Here is a 20600-nt window from a genome sequence, read left to right on the forward strand (position 1 = left end):
TAAAAAAAACAAAGATTAGAGGGACAACGCTGGGAGCAGGAGTACAAAGTAAAAGGCTGCTTGCTCTCAGACACGCACATATATATATATATATATATATATTCAATAGAATAAAAAGGAGATTATTGGAAACAACTAATTGTTCAGACTGTCAAAGAGATGAAAGTGTCAGAAGTAAACAGATGCCCGTCACGATTCAGCGCTCATTAAGGCAGGAGAAGGATTCATTTCATATGCATGATTAACTCCTGGCCACTGATGATTTACACAGCAGATGATCAAAGGAGAATTATTTATTGCACAAATCGGGCTGCTGCCAGCCTGGCCCCGGTCCCCAACGCCACTGCCGATGGCACAGCCCGTGGCCCCCAAAACCAGAATCGCCCTGGCCACTGCTTCCCCAGGCCATGCCTGGACCCAGCCATGAGCTGTTTGCCCTCAGAGCTCTCAACCCATCGAGCCCCCATCACTGCCCAGCATCCCGAGGATCCTGGGACACCAGACACCGTCAGCATCACTGTGAACGTCGGAGGGTTTCCAGCTCACCAACACCCACCCCAATCATCCCCTCCCCGTTAGCAGTAATTAACCCAGGGAAGGTGTCTCTCCACTTGACACCTTTTTTTTCCCTTGTGATTGAGTCGCTCTCTGTTACAAATCCAATCTGTAATTAAAGGACGGAACTCCACTCCCTTCACCTGATTTATTTTTTAATACCGTCTCCTTTTGATCTCGTTTCTCTCTTAATTAAATTATGAGCTCTGAATCAACACCACTACCGAAGGTGCTCTGCCTCACTCACTTCCCTCCTCCAAGAGGGAAATAGTATCTCCAAATCCTGAGGACAGGGAATCACCAAGAGTTACAGGAAACAGCAGCTCTGCTCGTGCTGGGATTTCATGAGGAGCACAGGGGCTGCATCCTGGTGGGCTCATGGAGAGGAAACATGAACCCCCCCGGACCAGGTGGGGAGCAGGAAGCGATGCTGTGGGATGATTTTGCAGCCACTTTTGTCCCTGGCAGGTGATGGAGGACATGGGGCAGCTAGGAGAAGCATCACTCTCCTGCCTGTGCCCAGTCTCAGGGATGGGAAACCCTGCTGGAAATAACACCTGGACTGGACTCTGCTGGGATGGTCCATCTTTGGGAACAATCGGTTGTGAATCCGCAAAGGCCCTGCAGCACTCACCAGCTCCAGGATCTCAGCCCATTCTCGAGCATCCCTGGCATGTGTGGTGCCTGTCCCCGCATCTCTCCTGCACCATGGCACCCCCGTGCTCTCCAGGCCTGCTTCTCCTGCACTTCCCCTCTCAGCTCTGAGGCCACCACGAAGGGACAGTCGGATGTCAGCCACCTGAGCCAGCAGAGCCCTCCCCCACCGCGGACACGCGGCACGGCCGGCGCGCATCCCTGCGGCTGCAGGAGGGGCAGGGAAGCCGTGTGTCCCCGGGACCAGGATGGGACAATAACTATCGCCCTATCGCCGTGCAGTCTGGGTGGTGACAGAGCTTTTAATGACGGATAATGGTGGTTTGCATTTAAATGCACCGCACTGTTGACTCATGACTGCAGTAACACCGGGACAGGAGGAATAAATGAGGGAGGGCTCCCAGGAGCCTCATCCCACTGGAAGCATCTCCTGCGGACACCCCAGAGTGAGGGCAGGGGAGGCGGCACAGACGCCTCTGCCTCATCCCCTCACTGAGTGCAAATGAGCCCGATGCCAATTTAATGAACTGCTGATGACTATCGCCTTTATTTTTAAATCTGAATTCCCGCAGGAGTCACCTTCAGCAGGGAAGCAGCCCTTCCCCAGCGACGGGAGCGTGGATTGATTGCCTGTATCTGATTAGCAATTACACTCGGCGCACTTCAATGGTAAATACCAGCACCCTGGGCTAGGCACGAGGTGATGGCAGATTGTGGGGTCCCGGGGGAGAGGGCTGGGGGGCCGGGAGCCTGCAGGGCTGGGACCCTGGGTTCGGTGCCTGCACAGTGCAGAGCCGGGGGCGACAGGCACCTCCCGGCTGGAGGGGACAGTCCCTCACATGATTTGCTACCCAAAGACTGTGAAGGCTCCGTGTGGTGGGCTGAGCTCACCACCCTTCCCTCCCCCAGGATAACTCTCTCCTGCTGCCGCCGAGCTGGTACTTATAGGCGTTTATGAATTGTGCCTTTAATAAGGCGCTGGAATGTTTGCCCCATAAATTCTAAAGATCAGATTTATGGATGAGCTTTTACTGACATTACAGACTACTAGTAAATCGGTTAAACCTACAGAGAAGATTGTACTGCCCCATTTTACGATGGCACAGTAAGCATATAAAAAGGCCCATAAGGCAGCAAAGCAGCTGGGGGTGGTGATGCCTGGCCACCGTGGCAGAGGGGCCATGTGCTGTGTCCCCCAGGCCACCTGCCCTGCTCTGGAAGCCACCAGCCATCCTTCTCGGTGGGGCTGTGGGATGCCCGGGGCTGAATGAGCAGCCCGCCAGCTCTTGCAGCAAAGCCAGGGATCCCAGCACATCCCCACTTCCCTGGAGGCAGAGGTGCCTCAGGGGAAGCAGAGTCAGTGCCGAGGCACTCGAGAGGGTGGAAGGGACACAGAGGACGCTGCTCCGACCGTGCTGCCTCCTCTGCTCAGGAGAGGAGCTATTTGCAGAGCCGTCTGCTCTGAGTGCGCAGCTATTTCTGGGAGAGGCTTCATTGAGAAATGCCATCTGGAGAAAGGCGGCAGCGGAGCCGCAGCTCCAGGATCTGGTGGGTTCCCAGGGAAAACGTGGAGTCTCTCCTCATTCCTAGCCACATCAACTGGCTGGATATTGGGATGCTTTGCCCCTAATTCAGAGCCAGTGAAACCTGGTGGTTTTATCCTCACTCCCACCCTTGGCAGGGCTGGTTCCAGCCTGGGGAGATGCTCAACCTTCCCACGTGACGCCTAAGATTTAGGCAGACAAGTCCTGGAGACACCCTAAGACCAGATCCTGGTGCCATCATGAGTGATAGGAAATGTGGGATGGAGGGCTTGAGCCCAGCACCAGCTCCTGGAATGCGGGTACCATGTAAGACCCTCTTCCTGAAGAAAAAGGGGCTGAGTAGAGCAGTGGCAGGAGGAAGATCCCACTGCTGGGATGCCTGGCCAAAGCATGGGGCTGAGAGCCAGTGTGCTGGGAGCTGGTGGGCTAGCAGTGACCCCACATCCAGCCTGTACCTCCCAGTGCCACCAAGCATGAGGAGCCCCCCATGAGAGTCGGGACATCGCCCCAGGAGCACGGGGAGATGAACAAACAAAAATGCAGTATTTTCTTCCACCACCAAGTTTCCATCCGTGCTGGCTGGCTGGGTTTGATTAAACCTCTCATTTATTACATTCTGCAATATAGTTTTGCTACCAGATTAAACGCACATAAAACCCACACAAAGAGTCCCAGCACATCCAGTCCCCAGAGCCAGCACAAGCCACAGCAGGATGGGCGGGGGGAGGACAGTGGTACTTTGGGGTATGTCAGCATCCCCTCCCAGAGTCCCCCAGGCTGCCAGCCTCTCCACCAGCTTTTCTCCAGCCAAGAATGCAGCCTTGTGTGGGTGGATTCCCTGGGGATTGCAGGCATGGGGGATCCATGCAGCTGAGAAAGGGCCAGTGGAGCACTGCAGATGCTCCTCCAGCGCTGGGCTCACCAGTACACATCACCTGGTGAAGGGACACCCATGACACATGGCCACCCAGCCCTGATCTGCCCTTGTCACTGAGCTGGACCATCCCCTGGGACAGCAGGTCTCCATGATGATGCAATCCCATCCCTGATCCAACCCTGGCAGCTGCTGAGGAAGAAGTCCTGCTGTTCAGAACCATCTCCACGAGGCCTATTCCAGCATGCAGGTGCAAGGTGGCTGCCCCAGCAGGCTCTCAGCTCTCTGCCTGCTGCCCTTGGAGGAGCTGGCTGTTCAAACTGCACTCAAGCACTGAAGCTGCCGGGCTGTGCAGGGTCTCCGTGACACCATCCCTGCTCCCAAGCACTTGAAAAGCCTCTGTGTAAAAGAAATTAATAACAAAGTGAATTGCACTTGAATGCAGCTTCTGTAGAGATAAAGCAGTGGCAGGGGAGCGGTGGAGTGTGAAGGAGGAGTTTAACCTCCCCTCCCTATGCCCCCAGGCAGTGATGGATGATGACATTATCACAAAACCAGGTCAGATTAAGACCAAAACAAGCTGAGATCCACCAGGCTTTCTGCTGGGGTCCTCACCGGCAGGGATGGGTGTCAGAAGGCTGACAGCAAATGCCAAATGATCGCTTCCTACACAGGCTGAGCTTCCTTCCCAGCCCAGTGGTTGCAAGCTGGGAGGGCTGGAGATGCCTCCTGACACCGGTGGGGTTCTGGCTGGGTCTCACCCAGCAGCCAGCGATCAATGCTCCCCCCGAACCAGCTGCCTCCAGCTCTAAGCGGGGCTGGGGGTGTTTGTTTGCTTTGTGATGGACAGAGTTTGGGAAAACTCCATCATAAAAGCTGTATGGCCTCGTCTGGAGGCTGTGGGGTTTTCACCCCCAGCCTTTGCCAAATCAGTGTAGCAGCAGATCAACCGACCACGGAGCTGCCCTTGATCCTGACAATCATGGAGAAAGGAAAAATATATTTTAAAAAGATGCAGGTTTGCAAGGGCACAACTCTGTGTGCCATGGGCAGGAATGAGAGGCTGGCACATAGAAGGAGCATCTCCCACAAGCTACGAGTCCCGAGGGGGACACAGTGTTTTCCCAGTTTTCAGCTGGAGCTTTTAGGGAGCAGCATCTGCAAAATATCCCTGGCTGGGGAAGCAGCAGCCACCGGGACCTCGGCACCACAGCTCCATCATCATCAGTGATTAATGAGACGTCTGAGCTGTCCTTCAGCACCAGGAGATATTAGGGAAAAAGCCTGCGGGAGAAGGAAAGGGCTGGGCTGGTAACTCCAAACCTCACAGACCCACCCAGAGGCTCCTGTTGGTGTCTGACTTGGCACACAGAGTGTCCCATCCCCAGGCAGTGTCACCCTGGCTGGCATCCCTCCCCAAGCACCATTGTGCTCCTGATTCCCAAAGGGATTTGTCTTGCAGGGCCCCTGCAGGTGCTGGCAGGAGAGGGAGTCAGGAGCCATTCCGACCTGTCAGGGTAGAGCAACAATGTCATTCAGAGCTAGGATCTCACCTCCAAATCCCTCCTTCTTTGACAAGAGCAAAAACCATCCCCTCAAATCTTCAAACAGCAGTTCAAAGCCTTTACATCACTCTCAAGATTAATTAGCAGCTAAATAATAATCCAGGATAAGTCTTATCAAGGCATAAGAACCACAACGTGGTCAGTTAGTGATGAGTGGGATCCAAGGCAGGAGAAAGTTTCATGTTCCTGGTTAAATCCAACATCTCCCAGGAAAATGCAGCCTCTTCCCATAATAAACAGCTGTGTCAAGAGTCAATCCTCACCAGAGGAACATTTTAAAGCAAACTCACCTGGGGCAGAGGGTCTGTTTGCTTCACGTGTGTTAACCTCAGGCAGGGCAGCAGCAGAGCTCTGGTCATTGTGGGGCAACCCAAATTCCCACCAGTGGGTTGGAGGACAGATAATGGTGGGTCAGAGCTGCAGGGTCAGGCAGGTCCTGGGGCAGGAAGCTCAGTGGAGGCATGGGCATGGCCTGAGGATGGACATTAAACAGTCAGACCTGGGACATCCTCACATGCAAGCAGTAGCAAGAGGAGAAAGGACTGCTACTCCCTCATCCTGATCTGGGCACTGAGCCCAGGGACCTCTGCCACGGCCCAGAATGATGCCGTTCCTGCTCTCGATTCCCACGTGATGCTCACATCCCACTCCAGAGGCCTGCAGGGTACAGCCCAAACCACAAGTGGAAGCCCATACCCCCACCAGCCTCGGAGTGCCATTCCTTTTCTACCAAGCTCCCTTTTCCCAGGCACCTCTGAATTCTAGGAAGAATAAATAAATAAATAAATACATACATACACACATAAATAAATAAATTTAAAAAACCTCCCTCTGCAGCAAGCTGGCTGCACCAGAACATTTATTTCATACAATGCATCATTTATTTTCAATTATCGTGGTGCTTTCCCCCTGCCCCCTCCTCCCTGCACATCTCGCTGGTGGAAAGTTTGCGGAGTTGCAATAGAGCCTTGGCAGGAGCAGCGGCTCCAGAGGAGGGACAGACAGGATGGGGACAGCACTGGCACCTCTCGCAGGGCCAGGAGGAGGCAGGCAGCCCGGCGGGAGCAGGGGAGGAGGGACACCTCGGGGCTGGGGTCAGACAAGGAGAGCTATCCCGGCTGTCAGCTCACCTCCGGATTAACGCCGGAGGAGGTGACAGCAGCGAGCAGAGCAGAGGCGGTGACAGGGACACGGCGGGGGCGGGCACAAAGAGGGATGAGAGCAGCGCTAGGGGCGTCTCCTTCCTCCGGTGTCAACCCTCCCAGCCCCAGCCTTCTCTCCCTTCCCTTCTACTCCAGGGACCCGCTCTCAATGCCTGGGTGAACCAGAGCTTGGGGTTGAAGCCAAGTCACCCTTTGGCTCACAGCAGACATCCAGCCCTGACCTCTGGGACGCAGCTGGAGATGCAGCTTCCAGAGCATCCCAGATGGCTGAAAACCCCCAGACCTCCAGGGGCCAGGCTGCCCCTGAGGCCAGGGTGCTTGTGTGACACCCTGTGCCATATCCTCATCCCACAGGAGATGCTGAGCTGTGACCCAGGCAGGGAATTCAGTGTCTTCACCCCACACTTGCACACCAAGCAGCTTTTTTATTCCCAGGTCTACCTCAGCCAAAGCCATTTGAAGATCTCTGACACATCACGAAGGATTTTCTAGTGGGGCTCAGCAGACTCTTAAGATTTATATCAAAAAGGCCCAATTTATTGAATTAATGCTGCAGAGCAAAGCCATGGCTGCTTAACAACTGGAGTATCAGTATTTTACAGCAACATAACTAATAAGGCCATTAATACAAAGTGGGCTCACTCATGACATTTATATCGCTGTAAATCTCACTCTTAGCACCGGAATTATTTATGCCATCCCAGGCACTCGAGAAGCGCTGTCATCCTTTATCAGGCTGAAAGATTTGAGCCAAGAGACAACGAATATAAACACAATAATAATAAAAAAAAAAAAAAAAAAAGGAGCTCAAGCAGAGCTGGGACAGGTCCCTGATGCGGAGGTGGGGCTGTCCCTTGCTTCCCAGTAGGGATGGGACCGAGGGAGACCTGTAACCCAGCCAGGTCTCTTGAGACTGAACCTGGCTGCAGCTCCCCACATGCACCAGATGTGCCCTGAGCAATGAAAACTCAGATGATTTTCACAGAATCACAGAATGGGTTGGAAAGAATCTTAAGGATCGCCTAATTCCAATCCACCATGGGACTGCTTTTGCTTAAGGCCCTGGGTGCATTGGGTGGAGAACACCGACACCAATCCCACTGTTACAAATTTGAAGCAAGGATTGTGGATGCAGCCAGGAAGACTGAAAACTGCAGAGTGAGGAAGATCTAACCACCCCACCCCCCCAAGAAAAAAAACCCCAACCATCCCCAGCACTAACCAAGCACCTGGGAAACTGCAAATAGGAAGGAGATGAGGGCAGGGGGCTGGGAGAGCTGAGGAGCCCGACAGACCTCACTGAGTACTAATTATTCCCGGCATTATCTGCGCAGACAGATAAGGTTTTCATTAATAAACTTGACGGGGATGTGGCAGGGGCAGAGGGAGCAGCAGCCGCCGCTGAGAGCGAGGCAAGAGCTGTGGATGAACCACCAGCACCAGCGAAATGCAATCAGGACAGGGAGCAATTAGGGGCCCGGCCGGCAGCGGCGGCAGCGGAAGGGCGTGGGGACAGCAATTAGCGGCCAAGCCTGTTCCCGCTCGGCATTGCTGTGCAGGCTGTCTCCTAATTCACAGCACGCCGGAAATGAAATCGTTAGCGATCTTCCAGAGGCAGGGCCTTGATAAGCCCGCTATCTGGAGAGATAAACCCCGGGCGGCACGGGGAGGAGGGTGAGGGAGAAGCATTCCCCCCCCTCCCCCCCCCCCCACTGCCTCGCTGCACCAGCACTTCTCTGTCCTTCCCATACCCAAAGCTCTCTCCCTGTGGCACAATTCCAGGGGAATGCCTGGGAAATAGATCACTCTTACCCTGGAAAGGTGAGATAAATCTCACAGGGACTGGGTGTCTAAGAGGATCAGCGCTATGCAAGCAAGCAAGACGCCAGGATGGGAGGTCAGCTCAGGCCCAGCCCAGGAATACATGTTTTAAGTTCATCATGCAAGACTGAAAAAGGGAAAAAAAATCCCATCCCTAACTTTCTAGGATCTCCTTTCTCATACCTTATCTCCCAGCTTCTCCATAAGCCAAATCCAACCTTTCTCCAGCTCTTCCAGACAGCAGCAACAATTTGCTCTGCTTGGCTGTAATTAGCTGCAAAACCACCTCAAAAACTGCCTGTTTGAAGAACATTTAAGGAACTAAAAAAAAAAAAAAATAAAAGGAATGGAGCTGCAAGAAAGCAAGCAAAATCCATCATAGCTAATTATTTACTCTTGATTGTCAAGAAAAAGATGGGTTGATGGAAGGAGTTGGTAAGCGGGACGATAGCGGGAGTGTTGTCGAAGGCAAGCACTGCAGTGGGATCCAAAAACAGGAGTTTTCATAATCTATGGGCTGTTAATTATCAAAACTGAGGTCTCTTGGAGCTGCCTGAGTGAAGATTAATTAGTTTTTGGAATAATAGCTAAATTGATACTGGGAAGGAGTTTGGGTTCCAAAATAATGGCTGAAAATTAGCCAGCCTGTTTCTCCATTTCTCTGTGTCATGTTCAGGAGGACATTTGTCTCTGTTGCTTTTTCAGAAAAGGGCCATTAATCAAATCAGCAGATGGTTCTTCCCAAGCCTGGGGTGTTGCAGAAACACAAAAGGGAGGAAGAATCACCAATGCTAGAGAAAAAAAATCCTCCAGCCCAGTGATTAGCAACTCCAGAGTCATTTCCCTTGAAAGAGCAGGATCTATTCAACTGGAGTAACTCTTCTGGAGACAAGGAACATCTCCCGTGACAAACAGGCACCTCCAGGAAAGGGATTTGTCTGTCTTGAAAACAAATTACCTGCACTAATCCCAAATACCAGGATTTATGTCTCCTGGCTGACCCAGGTTTGATGTCCAGGTTGTCAGTGCCTGCTCAGGCTTTCACCCATGAGTGGGCCACACACATCAGACTCATCTCTGCACGTCCTGGGGGTTTGTGTGCTGGCTTGCCCCGCTGCAGAGGTGCTCACCACTACCCTCTCCCAGCTGGCTGTATGTTCCACAGGAACATTTCCATGTAGAAACATCTCCTGTCAGCACCGGTGACAGCTCTGCTATCACATGCGGCTGGGACCATCTGAGGGGTTCAGGGGCTGTCACATGAACACGCACACAAAGAGTGCCATGGCACATGTCTTTTTTCCTGGGAAATCAGCCAGCGGGAGCCTCAGCTCCTTGGGGAAGCCCCCCAGTCGTCCCTGCCTTCCTGGGGTGGCATCAGCCACAAAGCACCCTCGCAGAAGGTGCCCTCACAGGTGGGACACTACTCCTGAAGGGACCCTGCTGTCCCAGCTCATGGGGAAGCAGGTCCATGTCACAGTCAAGCTAAGGTGCAGGCAGCTGAAGGCTGCCCCATCAATCACCAGCCCCTGCTCACGGCGCCCCTTGGCTCAGAGGAGCATCTGCTCTGTCACACACACAGAGCTGACACGTGTGAAACCCTTCACAGCAAGCACTGATGTGCCTTGCCTTGGATTTTATGGCACAATAAATAACAGGGGAGAAGCAGGCACCCATCCCGTCAGCACTGCACCCTGTCGTTCACGGTGCTCCAGCCCAGCCCTGCAGATATTCCTAACTGGATGTCATCACTCCACACGCGGCTGAGGGACAGGAGGTTGTGCTCCCAAGGCCTTGTTCCCTTCCCTATCCAGCAGCCTTTAGCGAACAGGCATCACCAACAAAACCCATCCTTCCAAGCTGCTGGTTATCTTTTCACAGCCAAACGAGGGGCACGTGGCTCAGTTCGGGGCAGCCTCCTCCAGCACTTGCCAGAGCCAAGGTGCAAAGCTCAGACCCTCTCCAGGAAGATGACAGCTCCACCCTTTGCCATAGGGAAGCCTCCTGGAGCCCATTGCCCTGCTCCCAGCTCAGAGCAGGGACCACCCACACTCAGAGCCACCCCGACCTCACATCTCCCAGCAGCAGGATCAGACCTCAGCAGTTTGTTTGCTATGGAGGAGGCAGAAGCAGCGCTCAGAGCAGAGATCCTTTGGATAAGAGGGAGCGGGTGGCAGGCCTGCAGCAGGAGAAACCACTCGGTTTATCAGCACGGGTCTCAGAGTACCACCGCGGTGCAGGCAGCCGGCAGCAAACAGCTCCTTAGTCACGGGGAGGCTCCTGCTGCTCTGCCAGCCCGGCTGAGCCGGCTCCCGGCCGGGAACACTGTCCCCCACCGGCAGCAGAGCAAAGGCGAGGCAGGGAGAGGGAGGGGGAGCACTCCTTGAGGCTGCTGGTCCAGCAGCATCCTCAGCTCCTGGAGCGTGTGGGCTGGGTAACCTTGTGGTCTCACCCCACTGCAATGCCTTAACTGGATTTATCACTCTGCCATGCGCAAGAGAAGTCAAGTGGATGCTGGATCCTTGGCCATTACTTTGATTTTTCATCCTTCACCTGCTGTGAATAAAAATAAAAATGACAGTGAGAGCGGCAGCCCCCCAGCCCAACACCTGCCGTCACCCCCAGAGCAGGGTGAGGAGCACCCATTGCTCACTGTGCCCTTCATGGTCCAGAAAGCCACTGATTTATCCCCAGGTGCCAAAAAGAAGGCAGCTAGCCAGCAAAAAACAGAGGTACCTCTGCCTCAAGGAAGGGCCAAGTTCTGTGCAGAACCCAGGAGTAGTTTTCTGATTCGGGTGTTGTCAGCCTTGCATGGATTCACCTTGTTGCCAGAAATGCACACACTCAGCTGAGAAGATACTTGAGTTGCCAAGTTTTGGGGTGTCTCTACTAAGAACAGAAGTGGGGGAGTGCCAGGGCCCCAGGGAAGAGCTGTGTTTCAGGAGCTGTAATGGAGCTGGCTTACAGAGGCTCGGGATGCACAGTCTCCACATCACCTCCTCCAGTCAGGCCCTGGGAGGGCAGGCACGGTGGGCTGGGGAGCAGATTCAGCTCCAAGGCAGGATGCTGGGGCTTGCCTCCTTACAGATATCTCCATGTCTGGTGTTTTCAGCTCTCCAGTCCAGCCCCAGGCTCTCTGCCGGCACACACCCGCTCCTCTGGGCTCTCCAGCCCAGCTAACACGGTGGGGTGAGCACATGGTCCCTTCTCCAGATTCCTTTCCAGTTATTTCCCAGCCCCAGGCAGGGGGATGGTTTTTCATCCCCTTTCTGCAAGGTGATTAAACGCTGCACTTGTAAAACACTTCATTTTGGGAAACAAATTATGCAAAACACACTCAGTGGGATCTCATACAAATGGATACAGCTGGCTGACAGTGGGGACTCTGCACCCAGGATTTACTTTCTGTGGGAAGCTGCCTGGCCAGCCTGCTCCATCCTGGGAAGGGGTGTTCAGCACAGAGCTCTGCTCCATCACAGCCCCCAGGGAGCTCCTCTGGGGAGGGCTGGCTGGTGGCACACATGGCACAGGGACAGGCTGGTGTGGAGGAGGCTTGAGCACCGCACAGAGCAGCTCTGGAGCCCCAGCACATCTGCATCTCCTGGTGTTCCTTATTTTAACCCTCACATGGGTTTTTCAGAGCACTTCTGCTGCTGTTGGCAGGGCTGCAGCACTCATGCACCATGCTGGGATGAGAGCATCTGGATGGATCTTCACTCACTGTGTTTCCAAGCAGCTCCAGGGATGCTCTAACTGCCCACAGCCTCCACCAGTGCTCTCCCAGCACCAGACCTCACTGACCAGGCACAGCTTTCCACATCTTGGGCCACTAATGATGGGCAAGGAGGCTGCTCAGCTGCAGACAGGCACTGGCCATGGCAGGCATCAGAGGACAGAGCTCACTCTTCTGGAGTGGCTCCAGGATGCTCCAGGGGAAGGGACTGCAGGCAGTAACATGCTGGATTAGCACCAAAATCAATCCAATCCAGAGCCTACCTTGGGTGTGTCATTGTTACAAAGAAAAAGACAAAAAAAAAGGAAGAAAAGAGAAATTAAGATTCCCTGCCCCCGAATTGCTGACTCATGAGTGACTCAGGGGCTAAGTTTAGCTGTCGAGCTCTCGGCACTGCTGGGGTGAGCACTGCTGACTTCTCCTTAACCTTCTTATCAGACCTTTCAAGCAAACCCTTCAGCAGCTCAGGAGAGATTCTGCTCATGCTCCAAGGGGACTATGAAGCACCTCTGAAAGCTGGGATGAAGCATGTGGATGTCCTGAGGTGCACACACAGCTCTCTGGTGGGGATGCAAGACCTGGGAGTGGAGACACAGCACCGAGGGCATCACACTTGGGGAGTCGCCATAGCGACAGGGAATTCTAACAGCAATTAGGTGTGGGCTCCGCTGCATCGAACCGAGGGATCTGGGGACAAAGGGCTCCTCTGGTTCACAGGAGGTAGCACTGCCTGACCCCAGTGGACAGACCCCAAATGGCTTTGCAAGTCCTGCAGGTGTTGTTCCAGCCTGGCCTGGGCAGTGGGGATGCCCCCTGGGGAAGCGCAGAGCTTCGACCCAGACCAATTTCCACAGCAGGGTGTCATGTTCAAGACTTTCTGATCAAAGAAAACTCTCAATTTCTGAGCAGTGATCATATCAGCACCACAGCTTGACCCGGCTGGGAGCTGAGTTGGCTCCCAGCCTCAATCAGACCTGCTCCTATCAGGTCAATCTTTACACAACCTCACACTAAACCTTCATCAAGCGCTTCCCAGGAGCCCAGCCTGGAGAGCAGCCCATGGCTCATCCAGAAAGCTGCTCCTCAACTCCTCTCCAGCCCCAGGCAGGATCTGGGGGACCTGCCTGCCCCGAGCCCCCCACGCTCCCAACTGCTGCTGCTTTGGGCCATGGCAGGAATCGGAACAGATTCCCACAGGGTCACTGTCAAATGAGCTGAAGGCATCATCCCTTCTCCACAGAGAACACCACACACTCAGCTTTTCCAAGTCCAATAGCATTGCTGAGAGCTTTTTTCTTTCCCCCTTTTCTTTTTCATATGCTAAAAATCAATTCCTCCTCCTCACTGCTAGTAATTCCACTGAAGTTTCTCATCCCATTGTTTCCTTCCCTTCACAATTTCTACATTTTCCAGGCTCTGTACTGGATGAAATGCTATCCATTCCCTCTTTCTACATAATTTTTCACATTTTTGGCTCGTGGTGGCCCCTCTGGCCAGGAGACATGCTCTGGCACTCACTTCCCTGGCTAGGGACATTCCCTTTTCATCAGACAGCTTCCAGGAAGCCCTGGGAGCCACAGAAACTTGAGCAGTGCTGTGTTCATGCCTTTCTTCAGCATCCAACCTCCCCTTTTATTTACAGGTAGAGAAGGGGTTGTGGCAGCGATTCGGCTGCTTCCTCCCAGTCTGGAGGCAGAGGGGGGCAATGCACATCTGCAGAGGGGAGATAAGGGAATGGGGCACCTCCAGTGCCTGGGATCTTATTAAAGGAGAGCTGGCTAGCGAGATCCTATTGCTGCCCAGAAATATCTATGACTTCATCCTCGATGAACGCGGACAAATCAAGCGAGCAGGGTGGGCACTGCTGTGGGGCAGGGTGCGCAGGGAGCAAGGGGAGGCTGCCCCTTCTCCAAAGGACCCCAAGTCACGCTGTCCCCTGGCCAGCGTCACTGGTGACGGATAAGCCTGTAGCAGCTCGGACCTGGCAACTGTTCAAGCACACGGCAGCACCAGACCTGCTGCCCACAGCGTAGAGCTGGGGTTTAAACCCGCCAGCCCCCCACTCATTCAGGGACACAGGGGACAGGGACAGCTCCTGGATGGCCACGGCACCACCTCCCAGCCCTGCAGCCTGGCTCAGTCAGTCCCATCTCCCACTGCCAGCCCCATGGCTGCAGCTGGTGAACCGTGCCCCAGTATTTTCCCACCCCGTGCTGCTTCCCCAGGAAGAGCATAGTTGATTTGCCAAAGTTTGTTCCCACCTCTCTGTTCCATGGCAGAGAGAATCGGGCACCACAGCAGCTGATAAGCAGCTGCACAGAGCCAGGTTTTGCTCCAGCAAAGCCTAGAATGAGTTGCAGCCAGGTGAAGCTCAGATTTCCAGATCCTTCACTTCTGCCCGGACATCTGGGAGCCGAATTTGTCTCTGATACCGTCATGTGCTGCTTGTTCCTCTTAGGAACAAGCACAAGGCAGACAGCAGTGCAGGGAGGAATCCCTGCCAACAAACACCACTCGTGCTGGACACAGCCAAGAGGAGCCACAGGGACAGGACCCAGTGCCAGAGGCTCCTTTCTGCCAGGGCAAAGCTCACTTTGTCCCTGCAGCAGTTTGGCAAAGGGGTTTTGGAGGGCAGCAGGAGCCTCACTGATGCTTGTGGGGCACAGACAGGAGCAAACAACAGCCAAGCAGTGACAGCAGTCTTCTTGGCAGACTAAACACTACAAAAGCCATGTGAATAACTGCAATAAATTCTCCCCACCCTTCGAAAGGGAAGGCAGGTGTGCAGGAGCCTGCTCCGAGCCCTCCTGGGAAGGCAGAAAGGATGCAGCTCCTCACCATGACCACTCCAAAAAGCCTGTGCACAGCTGCCAGCTCGTGGTAATCGCCTGAGTCACAGGGGCCTTGGTGCTACCTCCCACCTCATCCTCCCCTGCACAGCATGTGCCCTTCCCACTGCTCCAGGGAAGGGGGGCAAACACGGAGCCCCCACAGCCGGGCATGTGGGCAGAGCGTGACAGGGTGGGCTCTGCTCCCAGGGGAAGCTTCCCAGCACTACTTGGGAACGAGCTGTGCTGGCCAGGAGAACGCTGGGAGAGGGTGGCTGAGCTGGAGACACTTGAGGGAGCAGAACAGGCCATGCACGGCAGCAGGGAATGGACATGAGCATCAGTGGAAGGAGGTCAGAGGAAGGAGCACTTCAGGAACAGGAGACAGAAACAGCTACCAGGAGCTCACAGAAACACAGAATGGATTGGGTGGGAAGGGACCTGAAAGATCATCTACCTCCAACCCCCCTGCCATAAGCAGGGACACCACAAGTTGACCAAGAGGAGCAATATTTGGGGAAATGAGCAGGCCCCAGTATGCCAAAGCAAAGGATGGGAAAAAGCTTCTGTCAGCTCCCCTCATCCTCAGTAAACACCACCCTGGGAGCTCCTTGCCTAGGATCACAGCCTGCCCAGCTCAGTGGGGCAGGAATATATCCCACATGGCAGAAAACACGTTTCTGGGAAAGCACAACACATCCAACCAACCAACCAGCAAAGTGTGTTAGCAGCATGTGGCTCTGAGGGTGCCAGCCCAAACACCACCAGGACATCTCCTAGACAACAAGGCCAACCTACCTTGAGAAGCAGCCCTACAGCTGGAGAGAATTCCTTGTGCTCCTCAGCATTACAGAGCAGCCCTGATCCTTTTGGACTCCCCAGTTCCTCACTCAGGCATCTCTGCATTCCACTGTGGTGGAGGCAAGAAAGCCCCTTTGGGTGATAGAGACTTGGCCTATTGCCATCAGCTCCCCTCTGCAGGCCCACAGCTGCCCCCATGCTCCAGCACATGCCACCAGAGGGGATCAGGGACATTTAGGGATCCAGGGATGATGGCAGGAGAACAAGGTTCTGGCTTGGTGCTAAGTTTTGCACTGTGCTGCAGTAACCCAGACTAAATTACCATTTACACTGCTCTTTTGCAGCTAATAGAATAAAAACCACAACTGGCAAACGGCAGGAGAGAACTTCTCCCTGTGACAGCTACCGAGGGAACCCAGACCCTTTTCCTTCAGCCCCTCTGCTCTGACACTAGGGCAGGTTCCCAAGATACCCCAGCTGGGCATTTGTCACCAGCACCAGGGTGGCAGGGAACAGCCAGTGCTCCTGATGCAGCTCCAAGCTGGTTATGGAAGGAGAGTCTATTTAAAGGAGTCAGAGCCTTTTTAACCTACCTTTCTTTGAAAGGAAAAAAGCCCACCTAAATATATCGTCCCAGAATTAGAGCTTTTAACCTGCCTGCCTCCTGCAACCCATTGTCCGGCGCACTGAGATCCGTTTCCCTGGAAATGGCAGTGCAGGCTAATTGCTGTTTGAAGCCTTTCCTCCTACAGAGCAGAGCAGCAGCCTCGGAATGCCATTCCCATCTCTGATAGCTCTCTGTCAGAACAGGCTTCCCAACCTATTTCTTCCCGGTTTTCTCCCTGGACAAGCAAGATTTAATCAGAAGCATTTCCCTACAGAAGCCACCCGAGGGTGTGTGCAAAGGGGGAGCTGCTGAGAACACACAAGGGGACTGACAGCTGCTGGGGACTCAGGGGACCCTCAGCAATGGGATGAAGCCTTCCCTGCAAGTGAGTCAAGGCAGCCAAGCAAAGAAAAAATGGTAACAGGAGGAAAAGCACATCTGATGTATGTGGTTTTTCACCTAAGCTCCTGAGAAGAGCAGGTTGTCAGAAAGCAGGACAGGCATTGCAGTGACAGCTTCTTATTTTGTGTAATTGCTACACCTCAGGAAAAAAAAAAAAAAAGCCTTATCGCGAGCCAAGATGATTTTCCCTCAAGAAATCCTTGAGGTTTGGTGCTTCCATTGAGCTCTGCAGAGAAGAACCCTGCTCCCAGTCAGCAGCTGGGGCTGGGAAGGCACTCCGTGGAAAGGGAGAATACTGGGGAGGAATGTGGCCCGGCAGTGCCCTCTTTGGGCACAGCCACGTGCAGGGTGTGCAGCCACATCTCTCCTTTATCGGCTGGAACACACTAGGGACTTTGTTCCTCGCTGCAACAGAGCCGGGCTGGAGATGCTCACACGCAGCAGGTGTTTGCTCTGGCAGCCTCCCCTTACCAGCCACAGCCCTGCCTGCTGGGACAGACCTGCCAGACCCCGGCACAACGGGAATCACCTGCAAGAGGAGCCATCCAGAGCCCCGCCGCTCCTCCTGCCTGGAGCTCCTCACACAAACCCCACAGAGGGCAGAGATGGGGTGTCTGGAGAAGCTGAGGCGCTTGGATCCATCGAAGAAGCACTTGGGAGGGAATATTGAGGAGGCTTTGCCAACTCAGAAAGGGACCTGGAGCTGTGCAACAATAACCCTGCAGTTTGAGTCAAACACCCCCCACAGCCTTGCTCTGCTCCAGCCCTTCTTGTCTGCAGGTCTGGTCAGGATTTCCAAGGGGAGAGACCCCAACGAAGACAATTCCTAGGCTCTTTGCTGGCACACAACAGCACTGTGAGCCAATCACCTCTGAGGTTAATTAGATAAGGTTCTCCAATAAGGTCTCTGGCAGAGCAGGATTTCCTTTCCTCTGCATTAAGCCCTTTTTTAACCCTCTGACAGGTCTCAACATTGCAGTGCCCCCATGGCACCACTGACCATTACAGGGGATCTGCTGCAGGACGTCAGGGGTGAGCTGCAGAGAACCACAAGCAGCAGAGAAAGAGCTGAACAAGTTTAGAAATGGTCAGCTCTAGCAGCAGCCCCAGAATCCAGCCAGGATCTGGGGTGAGTGCAGCAGCAGGAGACCCTGCCCTGCGCTGGTCATGCACACAGAAAAACAAACCAGGCAGAAAAGGAAGGAGGAAAACACCCTGCTCTCTACCCCCGTGCAGACCCTGCTGTCTGACCTAATCTCCCCACCAACTCATCTGCATCCACAGCCTCTGCTTCTCAGCTGCCTGCACCGCCCAAGAGCCGGCAGAGAGCCAAGATCCCGGCTCCAAGACATTAACCTGATTCCTTGTGACTGGGTAACCCTTCCTCAGCCCACTCCAGCCTCCCCCAGGGCTGGCAGGGCCATGGTGCTGCACAACTGCACAGCGCCACAGCTCCAGATAACTTGAGTTGCCCCTTCCTCTTCTGTGGCTTAATGGAAATGCATAATAAGATCTCAGCACGAGCCGAGGAAATTGCCTTCCTTTATCATGCCAGTGCCTTGCCCAGGCTAGCTGGGGAAGGAGAACACAAGTAACAGCCAGAACACTCTTCTGGGGGCAGCAGAGCCCGACAGTGAAGGAGTCAGCAGCCCCTTTGCCCCGCAGATTTCCATTTCATTTGCATTTTAAGTTTGGGGACTGCTGAACTCAAGCCCTACAAAGGGCAGGGGATGCTCCAGGGCCAGATTCCTGCTCTGCTTGTCAGTCATGGAGAGGGAAGACATGCTCCCTGCAGCCCCTGCTCACCACATCACAAGGCATCACCAAGAGCACAAGGAAGAGGTCAGGATCAAGAAACAAAACCAGAAACCCTCTGGCAGCATCCTGGCACGCTCAGCCTAGGAAGAAGGAGGTCACGCTTCTCCATGGATACTTGGACAAGGATATTAAAGAGGATCATCACAGCAGGCAGGCAGTGATCCAAACTCACTGGTTTCAGGCATTTCAGAAGCCAAAACTTGCCTGCAGGAGCTCCCAGAAATTATCCCAACAACACAGTTCACTGCAGCACTAGAGGCTCTTCCTGCAAGATCCTCCGTAACAAATGGCCCAGTAGCATTCCAGATGGCCAATCCATCCAGGCTGCCATCCCTACCCACTCCTGAGAGTGTGGAACACTTCCTGTACCCACAAACAGGAACTATGGATCAGGCTCAACTGGAGACAGAGGCTGGGTACAACTGTGTCCTTGGCAGGCTCAGCAGGGCTGAGGAGGAAGAGGAGCATCTCAGGAGGCTGCCACAAGATAAAACCAGAATATTTTGCAATAATTTGTCAAAGTCTGCAGGAAACATTGGAGTTTTGGCAGCGCCTCTGGAACCAAACCAAAACCAGGACCTCACAGTCCTATATAAACACATTCACCCCCACAGATCCGAGTCCCATATGAGGGGAAGAGGAGCAGTTCTTTTTCCCCATTTTCCAATGGTCCCTGGGAAGCATAAAAAGGTGAAGGTGTTGCTAGTGTAGATGGCAAGACACAGCCTAGTGGTCCATGAGCTGGAGAAGGGAGAGCTGCTCCACCCCCAAAACATGGGAGGCTGCTCCCTTCTCTCAACCTGACCCCAGCTGGAGACAAAATGGAGATGAAACTGGATGAGGGTGGCAGGTGTTGCAGTCTCCTTGTTTGGACACTTCCCCAGCATGGGGCTGGAGGGCTCTGCCCCACAGACCAGCTCATCCTGGAGGAGCTGGTGTCCCAGGTAAACAGCTCAGCCACCTCTAGAGGAATTGGCCACAGGGCTACATGTCAGCAGAGCTTCAGTTCAGCATTGCTGCAGCTCTGAGCAGCAGCCTGTGCCAGGGAGAGATGGGAGAAACACAGCCTGATGGCATGCTGCACAGATGCCATCCCTGGTGCTGGCAGCCTGAAAGACGAGTATGTAGGGCCTCATTTGCTTTGGCCTCGTTGATTTTCTGCAGCTCTGCCCTGAGGTCCACAGTGAGGTGTCTTTTCCAGACTTGCAGGAGCTCTGGAGCAGGATGAGGACATCCAGATCCTTCCAGGACAAACAAAAGGGAACAACTGAGACAGCAAAGGCACCACAGGACCTTTGGGTTGACACAGCCACAAAGAGAGGATGGCATTCCTGCCCCTGGCCTGTTTCCATGCCCCAGGACAAGGACTGCCTTGAGCAAAAGCTGGGGTATCTGGGTGCAAATCAGCTCGTGGTATCCCTGGGAGGCAGGATCCACCCAGAGTCAGCCCTGGCTGCCACATTCAGGCTTTTCAAGCCTCTCAGATCCCAGCCTGGAAAGCAAACTGCAGCAATTACCCGCTCTTGCCGCTGTGAATAGCAACACTGTAAATAAATTACATCTTGGAATTAATAAGTGTTGCCTAAATGGGGTTTAGCATCTTAAATTCCCGAAAATCCTTGTAAGATGACAGAAAAGGAAGAAGGGAAGGTATTTACTTGGCTGGAGAGCCCTAATCTAGCCCTAGCAGTAGGCAGGACACCCAAGGAGACTCAGCCCTGCCTGTTACGGGGTTGTCATGCTCCAGCACCAGGATATGTCCGTACATCCTGAGGTCAGACCAATTTTACTCCTGGCAGCAGAGCAGCAGTGCTGCAAATTGCTTTTAAATACCAAGCTAGAGCTTGAGTGCTTCCAAGGCAGAGCACCAGGGATGAAGAGAGACCAAACCAGAGAGCAGCTGCCAAGCTGGGCCTTTGTACATGAGGCAGAGAACCTTTGGCATTCAGCATTTGCACTGGAGGAAGCTCAGTGTTCCTCTCCTCCTCCTGACAGCTCTTTGGTGTGTCCCACCATCACCATGGTGAGAGCTAGATGAACTTTGGTTACCTGGGAGCACTCAGAGCCTCTGGTGCCATGTGAGGAAATCATTTTGCAGCCAAAATCCTGCACAGATTCCCAGCAGACAATTCCCCTGGCACCAGGCTGGCAGCTTCCTCCAGGCTGCCCCCTCTCCCATGCCAAGTCTGCTCCATCCAGCCTCCGAGCAATCTGTCCCCGTGCAGGGAGCAAGGT

The 20600-nt window shown here is 53.9% G+C and overlaps 1 long non-coding RNA gene across 5 annotated transcripts in view; it reads right to left on the reverse strand.

Annotated features, from left to right (window-relative positions):
- The window catches only part of LOC121666055, a 42075-nt gene that overhangs the window by 5308 nt on the left and 16167 nt on the right, over window positions 1-20600 (reverse strand). For 3 of the 5 annotated variants that reach the window (XR_006016560.1, XR_006016558.1, XR_006016561.1), the window contains one exon: window positions 5483-5664. This is a non-coding gene — a long non-coding RNA (uncharacterized LOC121666055). The other 2 variants (XR_006016559.1, XR_006016562.1) reach the window with 2 other exon arrangements.

This window comes from Corvus kubaryi, unplaced genomic scaffold, assembly GCF_017639235.1.
Source record: "Corvus kubaryi isolate FWS band 111438036 unplaced genomic scaffold, C.kubaryi_AGA036_p1.0 37337, whole genome shotgun sequence".
Taxonomy (NCBI): Eukaryota; Metazoa; Chordata; class Aves; order Passeriformes; family Corvidae; genus Corvus; species Corvus kubaryi.